This window comes from Gigantopelta aegis, chromosome 14 (genome assembly GCF_016097555.1).
Source record: "Gigantopelta aegis isolate Gae_Host chromosome 14, Gae_host_genome, whole genome shotgun sequence".
Lineage (NCBI taxonomy): Eukaryota > Metazoa > Mollusca > Gastropoda > Neomphalida > Peltospiridae > Gigantopelta > Gigantopelta aegis.
The window spans coordinates 10,149,853-10,173,878 of record NC_054712.1 but is presented as its reverse complement, the minus strand read 5'-3'; the positions used below and the strand labels follow the sequence as shown (position 1 = coordinate 10,173,878).

Genomic DNA, 24,026 nt, shown 5'->3' with positions numbered 1-24,026 from the left:
TTCTTTTCTGAGATACTGTCATAATTAGTAAGTGTATGTTCGGGGCTTTAGATTACACTAATTTGGGCACAACAGGCGTTTTGTCTGTTCTGAGCACATCAAGGTCTTTTTTAATGTGGCAATGTTAATAATAACTGGTAAAAAGTTGTCTACATTCAAAAATGCATTTCAAGTTATTTTAATCTAATTAGACCTTAAAGGCATATTGTCACAAACCATTGACCTATTACATGATCTAACGTTTTAAAGTATTATTTAAAAAAATATATATTTGATTTGTCCCTAAATGTACTTTATTCAACCATCTACGTAACCACCATACTCCACTTATTAAGGATATTTTGTAAAAAAAAAAAAATTGAATTATGACAATGGTCCATAATTAAACAACTAACATTGCTGAGAGGGTTGGCATGGATTTCATTCCATCATAATGTAGTTAAAGTGATGCAGTAGCTAGATTTGGTCTGAAAATTAATGTAATTTTGATTTATTATTCATTTTTAGAGAAATAAGGTCCTTAAATCTGTAACAGTATGCCATTAACATTCCATTGGTTTTGAGGTGAAATGTTTTGAGGTTAGCATGTTTTTACTTAATTTTGGCTTGTTTATTTTGGGCACATCCTTTACTGTCTTAGCGTTGGTGCAATCTAAAGCCACCATGTTTCAAACGTATCACATCGGGTATTTCTGCGTTCGATACGTAATACGAATATAAAAACGAATATAAAAACCCATACAAATTATGCACATTGTTTAAGTTTATAATACCATCCAGTTATATAATAAATTGTATTTTTGTTAAAATCGTGTACAATTATATATGACCCGACATGCCAACACAGTTACCGTATGCTAAACGTCTACCTCTCGGATGATCACACCAGTGTTGTCAACTAACAACTGTTGGAGCGCCAATTTTGTCTTCCCATCAGTTAACACAGATTACTAATGTAAAATACGAACTCAACTGCAGCTTTAACGAATTCCGAAGTGTTTTCTATATCAACGGATAGTGTCAACTGCTGTGATACACCATACACATCTCGTCACCATCTTTTAATTAATGCAATGTACAACTAAATGCATCCAGAGCGTCTGTATGGCAAACACAATATTCAGACTTGGACAATTATACAACAGTAAATGGGGATTTAGGAATTCCACATCACAGAAGGAAGACTGAAATGGACTGTTTAATCAAACACAAATTTTAAGTTTCTGCGTTTGTATCTGTGAGTAGGTCACCTTAATAGGTTTATCTAAATGTTTGACATCCAATAGCCCATGATTAATATGTCAGTGTGCTCTAGGGGTGTTGTTAAACAAAACAAACTTTATTTTAATAGGTTTATTTCCTCATCCCATCCATTGCCCACGGAAGGTATATCAAAGGCCTTGATATGTACTCTCTTATCAGTACGAGTAGCCTAAATTGCGAAAGTCATTTCCAGTTTCTCTTGACTAAGTGTTGTAAAAACCATAATACTTGATAGCACTGAGCCATATTTTAAAATGTGCTGTGGTGTCGTTAATTAAATATTCCTTTTGTTTCATTGATCGACTAAACCCTTGTTTTCATCCCTGTTGGTCTTCAAAGAAATACGCTTATTAGGATTGACAGTATGCATCTTACTTCATTGCGAGCTGTGTTCTGTACAGAGCATGAAGTACACATAGATGATGGATGTCAATAACGGTTACCACGGATTCCTTATTTAAAAACATACCACAGAAGTCTCAAATTTAGATAAGTCTTAAAAATTCAACAGTTTTTCCAAGGTCAGTATGTACGAACAAGAAAAACAACAAAAAATAGTGGTATTAATTTAACCTGCATTGATTATTTACACCGTCAAAATTGAGCAGTTGTGTTTAGAAAATAATGCCTTGATGTCGTCTGATTTACGATCAGAGACATCTGCCTGGACAATATGTCAAGATTATTATGTGAATAATAGCGTTTCAGCCGTTGTAAATAGTATGGATCTTAATGTTAACTGGTCGTTCGTTTTCTCTTGATATTCCTGCTAGCCAGTGGTTAAAACGGCTAAATAGCGATCAACATGACCTTGACAGGATGTCAAGAAGTTCATTAGTATTGATTTACCACCAGGCTTAATTTAAAAGCAGAGCGCTCGCCTGATCGACTTTGGTCGCAGGATTAAAGGAGAGGACAATTAAGGCATTTGGCCTGGTATGCATATTCAACAATATATAATGCACATTACTGCATAATATCAACACGTATAATCGTATAGTTAGTTAATAAAACGGTTAAATGTGACGGCTATTATATATAACGGGCGCAGCCATTTTGTACCATCTCAGTGAGTACGCCCTCTGGCGTAATACTTAACGCGTAACGTCAGGAATGAGCCTTAGAACTAGAGAAACACAATCTACCTGGTTTTTGCGGGATGATAAATAGTCATACATTGCAATGTTCTGATTAATACACATCCCAGTAAGCCAGCAATAAGTATATCCAGCACTATATATATTATTTTTCAATATAAAATAAAATACCATTGTCGAAGTGGCTACACAACAAGTCGAACAGATTAACAATGTTTTGCCCATGCATTAACATACGTACTGAAAATACGTACTGAAATGATAACACGAGTGTTTTCTTAGTTAATTGGTCTACGCTGTTAGTTGCTTCTACCTGTGATTTATGATTGGCAGGTGTGTATTTGATTGGTAACCAGACGAGCCAATTAATTGACGCTGTCTAGACACAAAAATACATACCGGTATTGTGGAATATTACGTGTCGCCCCTAAAATTGTAATGGACATGGTTTATTACTGTAAATAGTTCTGTAAAACTATTGATTAAGTAAACTTTTCCATCTAAAACCACAAAACTGACCAATTGCATAATCCCAAAGAAAAGAAAACTATCACTTGGGTATCGTGGGTTGTCGTTTTTGCACCAACGTAGCATATCAATAGGCCTAATAGTGTAAATTTTTCCTTTGGATTATTTAACCGAGAAAAATACTATAACCCCATTTAGTTCCGTTAATGCAACTTGAAATATATATAGTTAAATAGTTCTATTATATTATTACGTCATTTATGCTGTTTTACAAGTCAGGTTGATCAAAGAGAAGCGCCTTGTCGAAAATTACTGCTTTTGTTTACACTGTACATACAGGAGATGGTCAGGAGCTGACATCACTTCGCCCCAAGCTATCCCACCGGACGTCACAAAAACGAAACAAAATGGCTGCCCCCAGTTAGCAGGAATAATTATGTTTTTTTATTAACTCTAAAATTACGCGTTTTTCATTTGCTAAAGTGTCGGTATATGTTGGTGGTCCGGGTATGCATCTTTCCAACACACAAGGCTCTTGTTTGAGCTGACCCTACCTTTAAACCCGCAGCAATCGCATATATTGTTAAACAACTGCCAAAATACTGATATTTCGCCATTTAGAAGGCGTATCCATTGTTTTAGCCTTTAACTACGAAAGCTATCTAGAAATCTGCCCGTACTAACAGTGATTGTAGGATAAATACATAACGATTGTATTAAAGTATTAAAATAGTAGGTAAAAGCTCTGCGTAGAGTATGGACTATTTCGTCCAAAATAACTCAACTGTTGATTGACTGACATTGACCAGACGATTCCAGACCTGCACAAGGATGCAGTCACTGACCAAACGAGTTCGCCATCTCCTAAACGGCTCAGGGAATATACCATCAGACCGACAGCTGGTAGTTTGTGGCGTGGAATTTCACATACCAAGTGTGCCCAACAAACTGCGTCGGACACTGCTAACTGTGGGTTGGTAGTGTTGTGGGTTTTTGGGGAAATTTAAAAAAAAAAAAATGTTTTTTTTTTTTTTTTAATGTTTTAATCCGATACAACATCGGTCGTGAGAATTTTTTACAAAGTTGGTGCAGACTGATCATCGACTTTTAAACCTTAAAGAAAGAAGAAAAGAACCCATCCACATACCACTATTTAATATATTTTCTGATGGGTCGTAATGTTAATTCTGCGTTTCGCTCGTTCGCTCTCGCACTCACTCTCACGCATGCATACATACAAGCTTGGAATAACCAATGTAATAGGCGCAAAATGGCCACTGGATACAAATATGCTGGTGTCTTTAAATTTCCATTGTTTTTTTCCACGGCCGACATGAACAAACGTGTGTGTTGCTGTGAAGGATCGTACCACTCTTTGCTGTAGTGGTGTCTTTCAACCAAACAAACATGCCACACACACACACACACACACACTCTCTCTCTCTCTCTCTCTCTCTCTCTCTCTCTCTCTCTCTCTCTCTCTCTCTCTCCATCCCCATCTCCATTGGAGAAAGGATAAGGATGTTGATTTCACTAACAAAGAATACAGAACTGTAAACATGACATGGATGATCCGTGTGACGTGCTTCCCACAAGGCCGTGTTGGTGTGAGCTGCTGGATCATTCCAACATCTTGATTGTTTTACATATCCAAGACGACGCTTCATTGGTGGTGGGCGGGCGGATGGATGGATGAATATAAGATTAAGAAAGTATGTAGAGTGACTGGTGGCGTATTGTATATCATTTGTATGTTAACATTGCATTGCATTTCCATATCCCCCACCCCCAAATCAAAACGTTTTTACTGTATTAATTTTTATAAAAATGATGCATACATTTACATACATAGTGTGGATTGCGTCCGCCCCCCCCCCCCCTCCCGTATAATCCTAGTGAGTGGTGGGCACGGGGTCCATGTTCCTCACTCTCCCCCCCCCCCCCCCATTCCCCCAATAAAACTGTTTTTTACCGTTTTAAATTTTCTAAAATAATTTGTCTGGGTTCGTCTCCCCGACCCGCAATATAACATCCTGCAATATATTATTGAATACCACAACTTCGTCTGAAACGTTAGTTGTCAGAACGCTGAGCATCTTGGCTAGGGGCATGACATATTTCGAGATTTATATGACACACTTCTTCAGTATTATTTTTATTGTTGCTTGTCGGAATGATCTTTAATACTACAGTGAGATTAAATGGGTATGTAATAAACAAGTTGTAGATATTGCAAACAAACGAAATAAAGCTAGAAAGACGCTAAAGTACTAATCAAAATTATACCCAGGTGATTTTCCAGTCTTACATATTGGTTATAAAAATACCTGAAATAAAAACCATAAAAATGTGTCAGTATTATCATGACCTGTTATGGTATTCAAACAACCGATACCAAAAATGACAATAAATGACCTGTTACAGATAGAAATATGAGATGTATTTACAATTTTACTGCAAAACGTATGCAATTTGACACCCAGTTTTTATATTGAACACACCTGATGCCACCCTCTGCTTAGCTTAGTACTTGTGATTACACTTGTCCGCTTTAATCAATATCAATCTGGGTGTTATAGTCTGTTCCAAATTACATACGTTTTGTAGTAAAATTGTTAATACGTAAATACGTCTCATATTTCTATCTATAACAGGTCATTTATTGTCATTTTTTCTACCGGTTGTTTGAATACCATAACAGGTCATGATAATACTGACACATTTTTTTGGTTTTTATTCCAGGGATTTTCATAACTAATATACAAGACTGGAAAATCACCTGGGTTTAATTTTGATTAGTACTTTAGTTAACGACGCAATTGACGAATTTTTATTACGGTTATATGGCGTCGAACATATGGTTAAGAACCACAGCTAATTAGAGGAAAGCTCCTACCGCTATTCCATTGGCTACTCACTTCGATTTAATAGAAAGGGCTATTTTATATGCACCATCCTATATACAGGATAGTACATACCACGGCCTTTGCTATACACGTTATGGAGCAGTCTGGAACGAGAAATATCCAATGCTTATTAGACTAGCGCTTTGCCACTGCGTTACGTCTATCCCCTCTCTCCTACCTCATTAAAATATCGTCTAAAGCTGTAAACTAACCGGCCACGAGCGCTTATTTTAGAAATCATTGATTTGAATCGCCGTATCCTAACCGCACGTGGGGCGGGACATAGCCTAGTGGTAAAGCGTTCGCTTGATGCGCGGTCGGTCTAGGGTCGATCCCCATCGGTCGACCCATTCGGCTATTTCTCGTTCCAACCAATGCTCCACAACTGGTGTAAGAAAGGCCGTGGCATGTACTATTCTGTCTGTGGGATGGTACATATAAAAGATCCCTTGCTGCTAATCGAAAAAAGTAGCCCATGAAGTGGCGATAGGGGTTTCCTCTCTCCGTATCTGTGTGCTCCTTAACCATATGTCTGACGCCATATAACTGTAAATAAAGTGTGTTGAGTGCGTCGTTAAATAAAACATTTCCTAACCGCACGCGTCCAGTTAGGATAAGGCAATTGAAATCAAATTGATGCTTTCTAAAATAATCGCTCGCGGCCGATTAGAGTACAACATAAGATGATTAGATAACACTGTATAGACGGACACAAATATTTAAAGATGAAAATGTAGTCGCAACAATTATAACCATAACAATAAACTCGAGACGGTCTATTTAATTACAAACCAAGTAAGGTACTGGTTAAAAAAATTTTTTTTAATAATAATAGTAATAAATTCCACCAAGCACAGTTTTAGTTGTTTAATGGCACTAGAACTCATTATTAATCATCGGCACTTCATTAGTAGCAATGTGTCCAACAACGGGTATCGATCCCAGACTATCCTTACCAGCATTGAACGTAGTTTTCTTACAATGGTATACACTATAATTTTATGAATTTCTCAACCGATTGGAGCAGTGCGTAACCCTGTAGTAAGTAATCGGTCTAGGATCAATCCCCGTCGGTTGGCCCATTGGCTATTTTTCGTTGCAGCCCGTGCATTGCGGCTGGTATATTAAAGGCCGTGGGATGTGCTAACATGTATGTGTGATGTTTAGAAACGATCCTTTGCTTTCAATAATATATATATATCGGATGACTTCTCAAAGACGACGTCAGAATTACCAATGTAGCATCCAATAGCAGGTGATTAATAAATCAATGTGTTCTAATGGTGTCATTAAACAAAATAAACTTTAAATTGTACACAAATAAGTGTGTGTGTGTGTGTGTGTGTGTGTGTGTGTGTGAGCGAGCGAGATTGATTTTTTCAAAACGCAATTTACAATATTCAAGAAGTTGGGAAGGTCTATAAATATTTAATATAACTTTTTGGTAATGGTCGATGTTGAAGCCATTCTTCATGACGGTCCCGTGTTGTAGTCGATGAATACCAGATTTTAAAAGTATGCTTTTCTTAAATGCGGGCGTTTCATCATTGTAAAATGAATTTGGTTACAAGACAAAATCAGCCTTGGCAAATTTTAAATCTGCGCCTGCCGCCCCCTCCCACGTAGCTATAATATAGAATTTTTTTTCGCTCGTTCACGGTGTTGGTCCACTGTGCTTTTATCCACATTCTACGGCAATCTAATTAAAATTCAAGTTTAAGTTCCAAGTTCTTTATTGCCTTAAGATTTACATCTTATCAGCATTAATAATAACATAAATATAAATACATCTATATACAATATGTACAAACAGTGGTGGATAATAATAAATAATATAATTAATCATTCAATTACTTAATTAATCAATAAGATAATTAAGTAACATTGAATTAAAATATTTATATGATCAATACATACTTATAAATAACAATAATTATATTTCACTATTCATTAAATTACTATAAAATTACACTATTTTTTTTGTTCTATTAATTAATTAAAGAATTCCTTATTATATTTGGCGTTATTAGGTCCACTGGTTAATTACTATTACCTGTGGATCTAACAGCACCCCGTTGGAGCTCATGCTCAGTTGACCTCTCATTCGACCAATCAAAACCTTACTTGCAAAATCATGCCAGTGATTTGAAAAGAATTTGAAAACATTCGTGATTATGCCGAGGGTATACGAAATGATTCGGGTGAATTACGAAGTATGCCGGAAACTAATTTCAGTTTAAAATTTTATATAAAATTCATTTCAAGACGGGGAAAAAAAAAACTGTGATGGTATAGCCATAAAATCTGTTTATACTAGTATTCAATCCAGAGTTTATTACTGCACTTTTCCACCTGTTTTTTACTGCGGAAATAGACCAACAAGTTCGCCTATTGCATAAAGTCTCGCCCGATATTTTTAGAATTTGTATGCTCCCGAATAACGCTATACTAGGCGAAATGTAATTGGTCGATATTTAAATTATTTATAGACGAAATGTCGCCTGGACATGGAAGTCCACGCAATGCTGTCAGATCTACTGGTAGACCAGTAGAGCTAATTTTAATCAGATTGATTCTACGGAGAGTGGTTGTGGATACATGAATCAAGTTTGAAATAATACCTTGACAAATCAATGTACAGCTCGAAGCAAAATACCAGAAACATTGTACTGTCACTAAAGTGAGTCAAAATGTTTAATCAAAAACCTTTTAATAAACCATCAATTTTTGTTTGTCGTTTTATGGAAAAAGAAATTTTCCCATGCTCTGTCATCCTATTGAACTGTAAAGTGGATGTTGCTGGATAGATGAGTTTGTTAATCCAGACTAGGAGCACGATTGGGGTGATTATTTGCGCGAGGACACGAGGAGCAGTAATATAAAGCTGAAAACTTCGAAGCCTCTTCTGAGAGTTGTCTCAAGAAGCTTGGCACTGGATGTGTATGGATGAAGAAGATTCCATCTGAAACATTCAACACAAAACACCACCAGGCTTTCTGCCAGAAAATAATTTAAAAGTACGCAATAGAAACAAAACTGATAAGTGCCTCCGTGTAGGTGGTGGTGGGTTTGAAATCATTTGAAATTGGACATTGCAGTGTACTTTTAAAAATTCTAAAACTATATCCATTAATTTCCAAAATTTTAGGGTACACTGTTTTACCCTTCGTATCCTCCGGCAGAAAACCCTGAACACTTTCCACCTGTGATGTTTCAGACGGAGCAGTAATTTGATAGGGAGCTTTATTTTAAACTGCATTTCTGTTAATGAGTAGTGATATCGCAATTTTGTTACACATGGTGTAAAACTAGGTAAGAAACGCTTTAGTCTAATAAGCTACTCTCTTGATTAGTACCAAGTGATGTGTAAGTAGACGAAGTAAAGGGCTGTCCGTCCCTATATCATGCTACCTACCGTAAAAGTACAAATTGTGTTTAAGCGGATATATTTTCAGCATTCCGAGCTCTATTGTCTTAACTAACCAGAAATTTTGCTGGAAAAAAATATATATTTGAGAATGGTGGCTTGGGTGAAATTTATTTTCATACATTTCAACTGCATGCATAGACTGGCTATGAGAATTCGGGAATGGCGTGGCCCTCTGCTTATATTAGTTTTTCTTTTCTGGTTTTGTTTTCATTTTGCCATTTTCACTTGTTTGTTTGCCCGGTTAGACTGGCATTTTCAGAGTCGCTTTGTTCTACTGCTCGTTGACCTTTACCCATGGCAGTGACATTTAATCGTTTGGTTAATCCATAAGCATGTACAGTAATTAACGGCTGTTATTTTTTAAACCTACGGCATTAGTACACAGCCAATTACATTAGTATGGTTGTAACTTGTTTGCTGTCTGTCGATGTATCTTGAAGTAATGACATCTTTTCATTAAATTTTATACTCTTTCTTTTACCAAAATTAGTGTTTACCGTGTAACATTTTTGGCTTGAGCCATGTTATCTTATAATATCCTTACTGGGGCCAGCAGAAAATGATAAAAACAATGTTAAAGATTGTTTTGGTTTTTAAAGTTAAAGTTTGTTTTGTTTAAAGACACATCTAGAGCAAATTGATTTATTAATCATCGGCTGTTGGATGTCAAACGTGCTTATGACTCGTAGTCAGAGGAAACCCGCTACATTTTCCCATTAGTAGCAAGAGATCCTTTATATACACTTATCCACAGACAGAAAAACATATACCACGGCCATTGACCAGTTGTGGAAAAACAAACCGGCTGAATGGATCCATCGAGATGGTTTGATCCTGCGACGCAAGCACCTCAGGCGGAAGATAATATTAATACGTAATTTTAAAATATGACGACTGTGTGTCAAAATTACAAAATGTTTTATAGCCAGTCGATGTGCTCTAGTGGTGTCGTTAAACAAAACAGTCTTTTGTTCAGTACAATGCCTAGCCATACTTCTACAAAACTGCTAAAAGTTCTGCTCCGTCATACCTGTAGTGGTAAAAAAAAACTCTCTTCCTTTTCCTTTTAAAACATATTGTATAGATGGATGAAAGTAGCAATGTTTAGTCACACAATTCACCGTTCAGAGCTACATGTAAAATTTTGGTGTACTAAATTACAAGTGCTTGTTTCATCCCACATTGATTTCTAGTTTCTGTAATTTCTGTCCATAAAATTTTCCACCACAAGATTTGTTTTCAACCTTTCAACCTGGAATATTCAAAGCTTTACTTAAACAGACCAGGGTCAGTCAGTCAGTGTGCGTGCGTGCGTGCGCGCGTCTTTCTCTCTCTCTCTCTCTCTCTCTCTCTCTCTCTCTCTCTCTCTCTCTCTCTGTGTGTGTGTGTGTGTGTGTGTGTGTGTGTGTGTGTGTGTGTGTGTGTGTGTGTGTGTGTGTGAGAAGTTGGTGAGATTTGGAATACAACAGATCTTTCCATTAGTTCAAGAGTACATAGTCATGTACAAATGCAGTCTTCGCAATGAGGAAAATTAAGGCGAGCAGAAGATCACTCCTAAAATTGTTCTAGGTGCGCAATCATATGAACTTTCAAATAAAACATTAAAAAAATGTATTGCAAGGCGATCAATTTGTCACTCTCCTAAAACTTTACAGGCCAGTGTGGAGGGGAGCGTGAGCGTTCACTCGCCTTTCGTGGTGAAGACTGCAAATGTGTACATAAAATACATAATGCAATGGTTTCAGAATTAACGGGCTCTGTGTATGACTGATAAACTCGTAAAAACGTGTTTGTCTGCGAGTTTAAACACACTGATTTTTCATTCTTAAACTTGCCACATATTTTGAAATGGAAACTGCTACAAGCATTATTCTTCAATATATCCGTACTACAACGATGTACCTAGTACTTAGGGCGGTCGAGTCATGCTACCTCGGAAAATATTGGGGAGGGGTATGGAAATTCGTTTGGAGCAGGATGGGGGTGGGAGGTGAGTCGACTTCCGGAACTCGATATCCCTCCCGCACACGTGCCTGATTTAACGTATTTCCACTAATAAGCGCCAGGACCCATATTCACAAAAAAGTGTAAATCTACGTCTACGACTAGCATTTACGTGTGCCGTAGATTTACGTTTACGTGCAAGAAGCACCTTATTCTCAAAGATGGTCGTAAATATAAACGTAACTTAGTTGGACGTAAATCTACGATTTAACATTCTCACTGGAGTAATTAATAAAAACACATTAGAAACGATGGCTACAGGGTAAATAACAAATGCGCAAAACGCAATTTTGTTTGTCGTCTGCTAACAATAACATTGCGAACAGTGAACCATGGCATTTTGGTATTGGTGGCGATCCGCGTTTTGGTACGAACTTGAGGACATTTCTTGAAAAGGAAAAGATAACTCAGGAGAAATTGGCCAAGTCGAAAACATCCGTTCGATCACGAACAAAAATATGTTCAATCCGTGGGCGTTCGCCATAGCAAACTGCTTCATTTATTGGAAATGCTGCTAGTTTCCGTAAATAATAGTAAATAACGGTGATCGTGCTTGATTTATTATATGTACACAACTTACGTGCAGCGTTAGTTCCAACCTGAGGCACTCTTATATTTACGTCAACTTTACACGTAACTTACGTTTTCGTTGTTTCGTGAATAGCTCTTCAGTCGTAGATTTACGTTTACGTGTAAAACTAGGCTTACGATATTTTGTGAATATGGGTCAAGGACCCATATTCACAAAAAGGTGTAAATTTACGTCTACGACTAGCACTTACGTCTGCCGTAGATTTACGTTTACGTGCAAGAAGCACCTTATTCTCAAAGACTGTCGTAAATGTAAACGTAACTTAGTTGGACGTAAATCTACGATTTAACACTCACCGGAGAAATTAAAAAAAAACCCATTACAAACGATGGCTACCGGGTAAATAAATGCGCAAAACTCAATTTCGTTTGTCGTCTGCTAACAATAACATCGCGAACGGCGAACCATGACATTTTGGTATTGGTGAGGATCCGCGTTTTGGTACGAACTTGAGGACATTTCTTAAAAAGGAAAAGATAACTCAGGAGAAATTGGCCGAGTTGAAAACATCCGTTCGATCACCAACAAAAAATGTTAAATCCGTTGGCGTTCGCCATCGCAAACTGCTTCATTTATTGGAAATGCTGCCAGTTTCCGTAAATAATAGTAAATAACGGCGATTATGCTTGATTTATTATAGGTACACAACTTACGTGCAGCGTTAGTTGCAACCTGAGGCACTCTTATATTTACGTCCAACTTTACACGTAACTTACGTTTTCGTTGTTTCGTGAATAGCTCTTCAGTCGTAGATGTTTTGTGAATATGGGTTCAGGACCCATATTCACAAAAAAGTGTAAATTTACGTCTACGACTAGCACTTACGTCTGCCGTAGATTTACGTTTACGTGCAAGAAGCACCTTATTCTGAAAGCTGGTCGTAAATGTAAACGTAACTTAGTTGGACGTAAATCTACGATTTAACACTCTCACTGGAGTAATTAATAAAAACACATTAGAAACGATGGCTACCGGGTAAATAACAAATGCGCAAAACGCAATTTTTTTGTCGTCTGCTAACAATAACATTGCGAACAGTGAACCATGGCATTTTGGTATTGGTGGGGATCCGCGTTTTGGTACGAACTTGAGGACATTTCTTAAAAAGGAAAAGATAACTCAGGAGAAATTGGCCGAGTCGAAAACATCCGTTCGATCACGAACAAAAATATGTTCAATCCGTGGGTGTAAGCCATCGCAAACTGCTTCATTTATTGGAAATACTGCTAGTTTCCGTAAATAATAGTAAATAACGGCGATCGTACTTGATTTATTATATGTACACAACTTACGTGCAGCGTTAGTTGCAACCTGAGGCACTCCTATATTTACGTCCAACTTTACACGTAACTTACGTTTTCGTTGTTTCGTGAATAGCTCTTTAGTCGTAGATTTACGTTTACGTGTAAAACTAGGCTTACGATATTTTGTGAATATGGGTCCAGGTCTGTACGCCCTAACACTTTGCAACAACATAATCGCCGGGACTCCAATAAACGCCGGGTAAGACAGCCAAAAACTGATTACTCCCTGGCATAATTTAGGAACTTTACGTGGACAAATAATATTAGTTTGTTCGTTGTTTTGTTAAAGTTTGACCGGCCTCGGTGGCGTCGTGGCAGGCCGTCAGTCTACAGGCTGGTAGGTACTGGGTTCGGATCCCAGTCGAGGCATGGGATTTTTAATGCAGATACCAACTCCAAACCCTGAGTGAGTGCTCCGCAAGGCTCAATGGGTAGGTGTAAACCACTTGCACCGACCAGTGATCCATAACTGGTTCAACAAAGGCCATGGTTTGTGCTATCCTGCCTGTGGGAAGCGCAAATAAAAGATCCCTTGCTGCTAATCGGAAGAGTAGCCCATGTAGTGGCGACAGCGGGTTTCCTCTCAAAATCTGTGTGGTCCTTAACCATATGTCTGACGCCATATAACAGTAAAAACAAAAATGTGTTGAGTGCGTCATTAAATAAAACATTTCTTTCTTTCTTCTTTGTTAAAGTTTGAAGCTTTGTTACAGTTCAAAATTAAAGTTTAAAACTAAATATATTTATAAGTTTGTAGTTTTTAGCTTTAATTTCTAAAATGTGTTTGAAAAAGTAACGGCCGGGTCCACGACAATTTTGAAATGAATAATTGGCCGGGCGCTTATTAGAGGAAATACGGTATATGGTATCAATGTGGTAATATCTTAAATAGCTCCCCATAAATTAGGGGAACAATTAGTCACTGTCCTCAAATTGTTTTCGCGACGAGGTCTGTCGAACAAGGCTTAACGTCCAAGTTGGATAAAGCAATCAAAACTACGTTTGTTTTTCAGTTATAATGCGAATATAAAGTAAAATGTCTACAATACGGGACCCTCTTAATCCTGCCATATCTTACCATCTCATAACTGCAATATATAGAATATACATTTTCACCAGCTTTTGAATATTTGTGATTTAATTGGCAATAATTATTGAAACCTTGATTTATGGGATTCGTTTTTGTTTTCATATTTAGTTTCTGATCCTGGATGTGCCAAAGGGCACGTCATTTAAACATCTACTTCTACCCCTTCTCATTTGCAGATTTTATAGATGAGAGGTTTATTTCCTAAACGCCGAGACTGGGTTTTTGCCCAAACCATCTGTACATAGAACAAGATTCCGCGGACTGGTGATCCAGATTGATAAACATTAACGACCACAGTTCGTCTACACGTTTTAAATAGTTTCTTTTAATTTCGTTTCCTGGGCATAGAGGAAACATACAGCACCGAATGCAGAAATCGGAATCGTTTGGTTATCGGAGTGAAAAGGAAGACGACCTGCAGTTTCCAGAAGCACAGATTCTTGTTGGATTCACATGGAAGAACTAGACAAAGAGGATAGTATTCGGCAAAAGCAGTCATAGTCGGCTGCTTTAAGTCATTATGTTGTGAATTATTTAATCACCCTCGAGTATCGGTCATGTTTTTGTTTATTAGTATGTTAGTAATTGCGAATCAGTATATGAGTCGACCATTCACTGACATCTTATTGTATTTAACATTTATTTTGTTTAAGAACTCGCACATTTCCTTCCAATTTCCGTTGAAAAAAAAACATTAAACAAATTAAACAGAATTTGTTAACGATTATTTGACTATCGACAGCTATATGTAGGTCTGTGTCTTCAAAATATCGGAACTATTAAGTAAGGAGCACGGGTCAAGTTTAGATGGCGGTTGATGATTTTTTATAATTTACAACAGTATTTAACGTAAGCTGTGTTGTCAGTGATTCTAATTGTCTTTTTCATTGTGTTAATTAAGTTAACACTAGTCGTGTTTGTGGTTTTGGACCAATTAGGTTTATCTTTAAATCTTACCCCGTGCTTGTGAAATGCTTAGAGAGTCTAGACTCGATATAGTCTTGATACCTGAAGTAGAGGCAACGCTGTACAAATTGTATTCATTTGATGTCAAGAAAGATTTGAGTCAAAATTCTAAAAGTATTGTAAGCACGAGTCCTGAACGACAAACACATTAACATCTTTATTGTCCACAAGAAGACTGACTGGACGTGGTACTCATGCATTCAAAAGTGATCTTTATAAATGACGACGTAATAACGATATAGCACGAAAAAGCACCAGTCTTAGAAATTAAAACTAATTTCGAAAAGTGCTTGAATTGCATATTTCCACTGAAAAATATAAAAATTTACCTTCCTGGACCCATATTCACAAAAAAGTGTAAATTTACGTCTACGACTAGCACTTACGTGTGCCGTAGATTTACGTTTACGTGCAAGAAGCACCTTATTCTCAAAGATGGTCGTAAATGTAAACGTAACTTAGTTGGACGTAAATCTACGATTTAATATTCTCACTGGAGTAATTAATAAAAACGCATTAGAAACGATGGCTACCGGGTAAATAACAAATGCGCAAAACTCAATTTTGTTTGTCGTCTGCTAACAATAACATTGCGAACAGTGAACCATGGCATTTTGGTATTGGTAGGGATCCGCGTTTTGGTACGAACTTGAGGACATTTCTTAAAAAGGAAAAGATAACTCAGGAGAAATTGGCCGAGTCGAAAACATCCGTTCGATCACGAACAAAAATATGTTCAATCCGTGGGCGTTCGCCATCGCAAATTGCTTCATTTATTGGAAATACTGCTAGTTTCCGTAAATAATAGTAAATAACGGTGATCGTGCTTGATTTATTGTATGTACACAACTTACGTGCAGCGTTAGTTGCAACCTGAGGCACTCTTATATTTACGTCCAACTTTACACGTAACTTGCGTTTTCGTTGTTTCGTGAATAGCTCTGCAGTCGTAGATTTACGTTTACGTGTAAAACTAGGCTTACGATATTTTGTGAATATGGGTCCTGGAGTATTATTTTGTTTTAAATCCAAAATTTGTCGGCATCAACCTTGTTAAATCTACTGGCGGAGACCTGGAGCATGATTCCAGTTAGCACTGTCATGCTTAAATAAATGCAAGTTTAATATATCTGAATGTTGTAGAAAATAATGTTATTTCATATAATATACTTTGTTTCCATGAATCATTTTGTCGTGTTAAGGAACTCGAGCATGTATATACGCCAGTAGTGTGCTGTTGTCAAAACGTGTTCCAGGTTAAAGGTGATGGCTCATGGGTTCGACGGACCCCCCCCCCCCCCCCCTCCCGAAATCGCTTTTTTTATAATTTAATATATCTGACATTATTATATTTACTCAATATAGAAATATATGCCCAATATCTCTGCAATCTATTTTGGAACCCCCCTTTTCAAAATCCTATGTACGCCCATGTGGCTTACAGTGAATTGTAATTTAATGTACATAGGTGACCAACAACAAATGACATGTTTTAATGCATAGTACACAGACCAGTTTAGAAAATGTTTGCCTGCGCATACTTGATGTTATATGTATAACCATCAAGAACCGCAAAACACAATAGCGTTATGAAAGATGAGGAAAGTAACGGATATAATGTAATTCAACCTGGTCCAAGTATCGTCTGATGCTAACACTGCTATAGTCCGTTTGTGTTCAAAGGGAGCCAATGAATTAGTATATAACTCTATGATTAATAAAGTTAAAATTGATATAAAAACATATTTAGTTTTAAACCCATACCAAAAAATTTGAAGAAAAAAATCTGTGTAAATAAAAAAGTTTCTTTACAAATTATCATCAAATTGCATAGGCTAAACCTCATTTTGCAATGCAGCTATGAAGACAACTGTTGGAACAGCCCACATAAAGCACCCACGGTCCTACGTTTAGTAGTCTCGGTGTGTACTACATTATCGATTCGATAGCAATGCAGCTAAGGCTAGTATTTTGTCTTCACCCCTGTATTAAAATGAGATTAATATATATAGTTTGATGACAATTTGTTCAAACGCTTTATTTACAGACATGTTTAGTAAAAAAAATAAAAATTTTTTTTTTGAGTTAGTATGGGTTTAAAAGTCAGTAATATGTTTTAATATCAGTTTTAACAATATTCATTATAGAGTTACGGCAATTCATCGGTTCCACTTTCACGCAAACCGACTATAAATTAGCTTACGGTTCGGTTGAAAGGTGGAAACTGGCATTTTGCTGTCAGTGATACGTTTGATGACGCGCCTGTGTACCTTTACTGCGACACAAATTCATATTTGGTTGACCTGCTGATGGCCACTACATATATTTTTATTAAGAACAATACAAGAGTGTCCGTTGGAGACGATTTGTCTTGCTCGCTCGTTAGATACGGCTGGAAACCACGAGTTGTAGGCTAATGCAAATCATCTCCCATCTGGCACGAGTGTTTTCTCTTTCTTACGTAACTCCGAAACAATCCCGGCCCAAAAACCTAGCAAATTTAAACTGTAAAAAGAATAATTATTTTGTTGTAGAAAGTAAATGTGTCATGGTGTATGAATATATTGTTTCATGAATCTGTACTTTAAAACAAACAAATATGAAAAATAAAGTGATAGTCAGGACATAGTTTGAAAATGTGGGGCAGAACAAGTGACGTCACAGATGTGTCATGGTGTCCTAATGTATCTGGACGACGAAAACGATCTACGACGGGTGATATCTCACACTGGTGCAAGAAACTGAGAATACTACATGTATATGAGTTACCGTTAGATACCACGTATTTAACGAGTTGTTTAAAAACGTAGCTATCGAGTGAAAGTGAGATAAATATGTTAAAACTCACAAAAAACTGGGTTTAAAATTAATGCATTTTAAACGTCTTTTCCAAGGAAAATATATTTACGGCACTTCCCCTTACAGTTAATGTGTGGTCACAGTCACAGAACAGTCTGTTTCAAGTTTACTTATATGTCACAGAGCAATCAATTTCGGTCGTGCCAGTTTTCAATGGCTGTGGTGACTGGGTCATCGTCGTGGTGCAGCCAAATCGGACGTCTTTAAAGTGATGTTCAACGTATGCTGGAGTGGAACATGATCTACAAGGGTGCTCTTTTGCATGTAAGAATAGAAATAAACACGGTAATCAACTTTAACATTTAAACATCCCATGTGACTCTTCGGCATAATTATTCAAAACTTCACATTCGGAAATATTTCTTCAACATTTTTTGTTACAAATTGTACTGTCGTGTATCGTTTACATCTGTAATATTTCTTTTTACGTCTTTTTGTATGGATGGATTAGCAGTTGATCCTCAATTTCATTATTGAAATGCACGTAGTTAAAGAGTCTAACACACATGTTTTAAACGTGTCTTTGACCTGAGAACTATAATGGCAGATATTTTACTTGTTCGGAAGCTTTATGATTTATTCACTACAATAACAAACCTTTTGAATAAACCATTCATTGTCATATTAAAATGTTTTTATTATTATAAGTTATTGACTGAGTTGTTTTGCCACTTGCATTAAACGTTTATTCTGTGGTATTGAAATAAAAGGAATAACTTTGTTAATCCCAAATTCTATTTGCTACTTCACAAGTTGGAACAGGTGGGCCTCGTACACTCATACCGACCAGCACAAGGGAGTACAAGCAACCCGGTCTAAAGACTAATAGAGCACGCGAAGGTTAAAATTTGCTTTTTGTTTAATGACACCGCTAGAGCACATTCAAGTGATTAATAAATATCGGCTATTGGATGTCCAACATTTGGTCATTCTGACACGTAGTCCGAGGAAACCTGCTACATTATTCCTAATGCAGCAACATATTTTATATGTACCATCCCACAGATGGGATAGCACATACCATAGCCTTTGATATGCCAGTTGTGGTCCACTGGCTGGAACGAGATATGGCACATTGGGCCAATGACTGGGATTGATCCCACACAGACCGCGCATCAGGCAAGCGCTTCACCATTGGGCAACGTCCGCCCGAAGTAGCCCAGAAGGTCCTTTACATCTAGATGATCCGATATATATCGTTGAGAGGTCACTACATCCAGCCAAATAATGAGCATATACAGAATCCTTTACTTGTTTACTCTTCGATAAGTATTTGTTCAATGAGCACTTGTCCTGTCACCAGTTTTTGACTATGGGGATAATGAGATTTACTTAACCTCAAGACATGGGGCAAATTGCCACCAAGGGGTTAGTATTAGCCCAGGGGTAAATGTCTTTACATGACCAAAGGATACTTTTGCCCCAGGGGTAAATAGGTGCATGTAGACGGGGGATTAAAATAATGGACGGGGGTAAATCAAAAAATAATTTGACACTGAATGCAGAATATAGAATCATCTCTATTAGACAAAAAGAACGCTGTTATTGTGTCCCCGCTAGCTACGGCCCAGAGGTAGGCCTAATATACAACTGCATGTGAGACATTAACAAGCAGATCTTTGACTTTCCTATTGTGGCTTCAACGAGGAGATTGAATGAATGCTTAACGACACCACGGCACAAAAATACACATCAACTGCTGAGTGTCAAACAAAGGTAGGTATATGAATACGATTATTTACATTAAAAATTAAATTTAAATTAAAAAATGTATTAAAGAGTTGGGTGTGTTTGTGGACAAGAAGAATAGTCCCCCTTGTGAACACAACTATGCATATAATACGGGAACTTTTTTTGGGGGGGGGGGGGGGGTTGGGGTGCAAAACTGGTATTGGTAGACAAGCACAGGCTAATTCTATCGAAAAACAAACAAAATATTTTAGTATGCTTTTTCCATATGTAGGACTACACACCCAGCGTATTTGGTATGGAAAAGGAGGGTGGGATAAAGTTCTGACGTGTTGGGGAGGCGATGAACCTCATTTCAGTAGAGTTGTCTACCTCGGAGCTACAACCTCTTTCTCATCGCAAGATGGACAGTTTGTGTTGTTAAACTACACCACTAGTGCAGATTTTTTTATTTGTGCCGATCTATTCATTTCGCTAATGATAGGCTGTGGCCTACATGTTTTAGACATGCAGACAGCATTAACATCTTCAATGTCGGAAAATTTGACTAGGGCCTACATGCTTCCAAGGCATATGGCTAGTACAGTAAATCATATAATATGTATTCTGCTAGTAATAATATGCCTTGGTAGCATGTTGGGCAAGAATATAGGCCTACAGCATAAAGGCCTACAGCATAAAGCATAATGGGATACATTACATTTGTAAAGTTAAGGCAAATTTTAAGTAAAGTTTGTTTTGTTTAATGACACCATTAGAGCACATTGGTTAATTAATCATCGGCTGTTGGATGTTAAACATTTGTTAATTCTAACACGTATTCATCAATGTTAAATGGGTGTGCTATTTAATATTAAATGTGAGCGACATGGAGTTTGTTTTGTTTAACGACACCACTAGAGCACATTTATTAATCATCGGCTATTGGATGTCAAACATTTGGTAATTTTGACATAGTCTTAGAGAGGAAATTCGCAACATTTTTCCATTAGTAGCAAGGGATCTTTTATATGCACCATCCCATAGACAGGATAGCACATGTCATGGCTTTTGATATACCAGTCGTAGTGTACAGGCTGGAACGAGAAATAGACCAATGGGCCCACCGACGGGAATCGATCCTAGACCGACCGCGCAGCAGGCAAGCGCTTTACCAATGGGCTACGTCTCGAATGAATTAATGTTTAACGACACCCCAGCACGAAAAATACATCGGCTATTGGGTGTCAAACTATGGTAATGCAAACAAATAAAGTGATGATCAACATCAATATAAAAATTCAAGATTTAAATAAAAACAGTGCTGTATTGGCCATTCTCAAAGAGAATGTTACACCCCTGCACCACGGTGGGGTTACAGCATGCCCCAATTTAATTAAAATTAGCTCCACTATTACATGTGGATCTAACAGCAGCCCGTTGGAGCTCATGTCCAGTTGACCTTTCATTCGACCAATCAAAACCTTACTTGCAGAATCATGCTAGTGATTTCAAAAGAATTTGGAATTATGCCGAGGATATACGAAATGATTCGGGTGAATTACGAAGTATGCCGGAAACAAATTTCACTGCCGTGATATATAATTTTAATTTTGAACTTTCGTTTCAAGACGGAAAAAAAAACCCTGATAGTATAGCCATAAACTCTATTTATTCTAGTACATACTCGAGAATTTATTACTGCACTTTCACCCCATTGTTTTAAATGATGAAAAGGGCCAACAAGTTCGCTTATTGCTTTAAGCGGCAATCTAATTGAATTGGAGCTCGGCTATATGAACCACGACCGTAACAGTCGAGGACTGCGTATATAACCTTAATGCAAAATGGTTACGATTATTATTTAATCCCTTTGCCATAGAAATAAATCAACGTTCGGCCATACAGTGTTAAAATAACTATCCTTATGTTAAACACCAGTGATTTAAAATGTACTAAGGTATCAAAGTTTCATTTCATACAATCTAAAAACACCACCCATTAAAATAATTAATATGGTGGTATATTTAGGACACACATTTTTTTTCTTACTTTTAAAAATACTAAACTTCAATTTATATCTCGAAATCTGAACTTGTTTTGTCAAGTGCTTAACTTATTATCTTGAAATGTCAGCATATTGTCTCAAGATTTTGATTATAATGTCATGCTCTCGACCTTTTATCATGACTATATGCCACTGAATGTACGTACGCATTGACAAAATATACGTATAGCATTCGACAATAGAATTTGAAAGCTCAAGATAATATGTTCAGCCCTCAACATCAATATAATAAGTGGAGATCTCAACATAAGGCCCACTTTCCATTAACATTATCTGCGCACGGAAACGTGCACTTTTATATCTATATTTTCGTAAATTGACGTCATCAAAGTACTTTTAAGTTACAAGTAACATCGATCGACGGGGTTTTTTTCTGCGCATGCTGAATGCACACTCGACTTATTATCTCGAGCTTTCGACTTATTATCTTGAGCGCATTACTGATTATCTCAAGCGCTTGGCATTATTTCAAATGCTCAACTTATTATCTTGAGCACTCGGCATTATTTCAAATGTTCATCTTATTATCTTGAGCGCTTGCATGACTTATTATCTCAAGCCTTTGACTGATTATTCTGAGTGCTCAACTTATTATGTTAAACTTTTGACTTATTATCACGAGTGCTCGATTTGCTATCTCAGGTGCTTGACTTATTATCTTGAGTGTTCAACTTATTATCCTTAGTCATTAACTAACTATCTTGAGTTTGATTTATTATCTCCAGCGCTCAACTTATTATCATGAGCTCTCAACTTCTGCATCAGTACTGCACAGCCAAAAAAGAGAATTGCAAAAGATAGACCTACTTGATGATAAGAGGTAAAATGTTGAGCGCTCGACATAATAAATCAATAGCACGAGATAATGTTTCCAGTAGCAGCAAGGGATCTTTTATGTGCACTTTGATGGGCCTTTGATATACCAGTCATGGGACACTGGTTGGGACGGAAAAAAACATTCACAAAATAATCCACTGAGGAGATTAATTCCTATAACCAAAGAACCTCAGGTTAGCACTCTACCGACATCTAGACCCCACTTACTTGACATAATAGGAAGGAAGGAAATGTTTTATTTAACGACGCACTCAACACATTTTATTTACGGTTATATGGGTCAGACATATGGTTAAGGACCACACATATATAAAGAGAGGAAACCCGCTGTCGCCACTTCATAGGCTACTCTTTTCGATTAGTAGCAAGGGATCTTTTATATGCACCATCCCACAGACAGGATAGTACATACCACGGCCTTTGTTACACCAGTCGTGATGCACTGGCTGGAACGAGAAATAGCCCAATGGAGCCACCGACGAGGATCTCGACATAAGTCGAAATCAAGATAATAAGTCGAGAGTACGAGATCTTTAAAGTAAGAAAAATATAACTGTGTGTCCTAAATATACCACTGTAGGGGCGGGACGCAACCACTATGGTACAGCATTCGCTCGATGCGCGGTCGGTGTGGGATCGATCCCCGTCGGTGGGCCCATTGGGCTATTTCTCGTTCCAGCCAGTGCACCACAACTGGTATATGCCTGACGCCATATAACCGTAAATGAAATGTGTTGAGTGCATCGTTAAATAAAACATCTTTCTTTTATACCACTGTAGTTATTGGTAGTCCGTTAAAAAAATAAAAAAATATATACACACACGTACACACACACGTAACACACACACTACATGTCAGAATTACTACAAAAAAACTAAAACAAACTTGTATCTCACCAGACCGATCTCGCATTAAACTCATTAAAACATGTTTTATGTTATAAAATAAATAATTTGTAATGTAAAATTGAAGACTGATTTAGTTCTTTAATATATATATATATATATATATATATATATATATATATATATATATATATATATATATATATATATCTATATAGGTTATTACCAGAGTGTTTTTCGGTATCGTCAATATCATATATTAGGAATAAAAATTATATTATGCGAGCATAATACATTATTTTTATTCCTAATATATGATATTGACGATACCGAAATACACGAGGGTAATAATCTCTTTATCATATAAGCTCAAGCTTAATACAACGTATTTTTGTAAACTGTACACGCAACTTTAATTCCAGTCCGCAATTACTAGATATTCAAATGACGTAAGAATATGTGGCGCGGTGTATTTTTGAATGGAAATGACGTCAAACTCAAATGACGTAATTTTGGATGTCCTTACATCAAAATAAAGTTATGCCTGTTTTCTGAACGCTGGACAGCTTTCAGTGTCAAACTGCCATTGAAATGTTTTTATTTGATGACTATGAATGCATATGTCAAT

At 37.0% G+C, this 24,026-nt stretch overlaps 1 protein-coding gene across 3 annotated transcripts in view; it reads left to right on the top strand.

Annotated features, from left to right (window-relative positions):
• The window catches only part of LOC121388625, a 57,780-nt gene extending 42,322 nt beyond the window's left edge, over positions 1 to 15,458 (top strand). For all 3 annotated transcript variants that reach the window (XM_041520046.1, XM_041520045.1, XM_041520047.1), the window contains one exon: positions 14,331 to 15,458. The gene's annotated coding sequence lies outside the window, so the exon portion shown is untranslated. The remainder of the gene's footprint in view (positions 1 to 14,330) is intronic.
• The last annotated feature ends 8,568 nt before the right edge of the window (positions 15,459 to 24,026 follow it).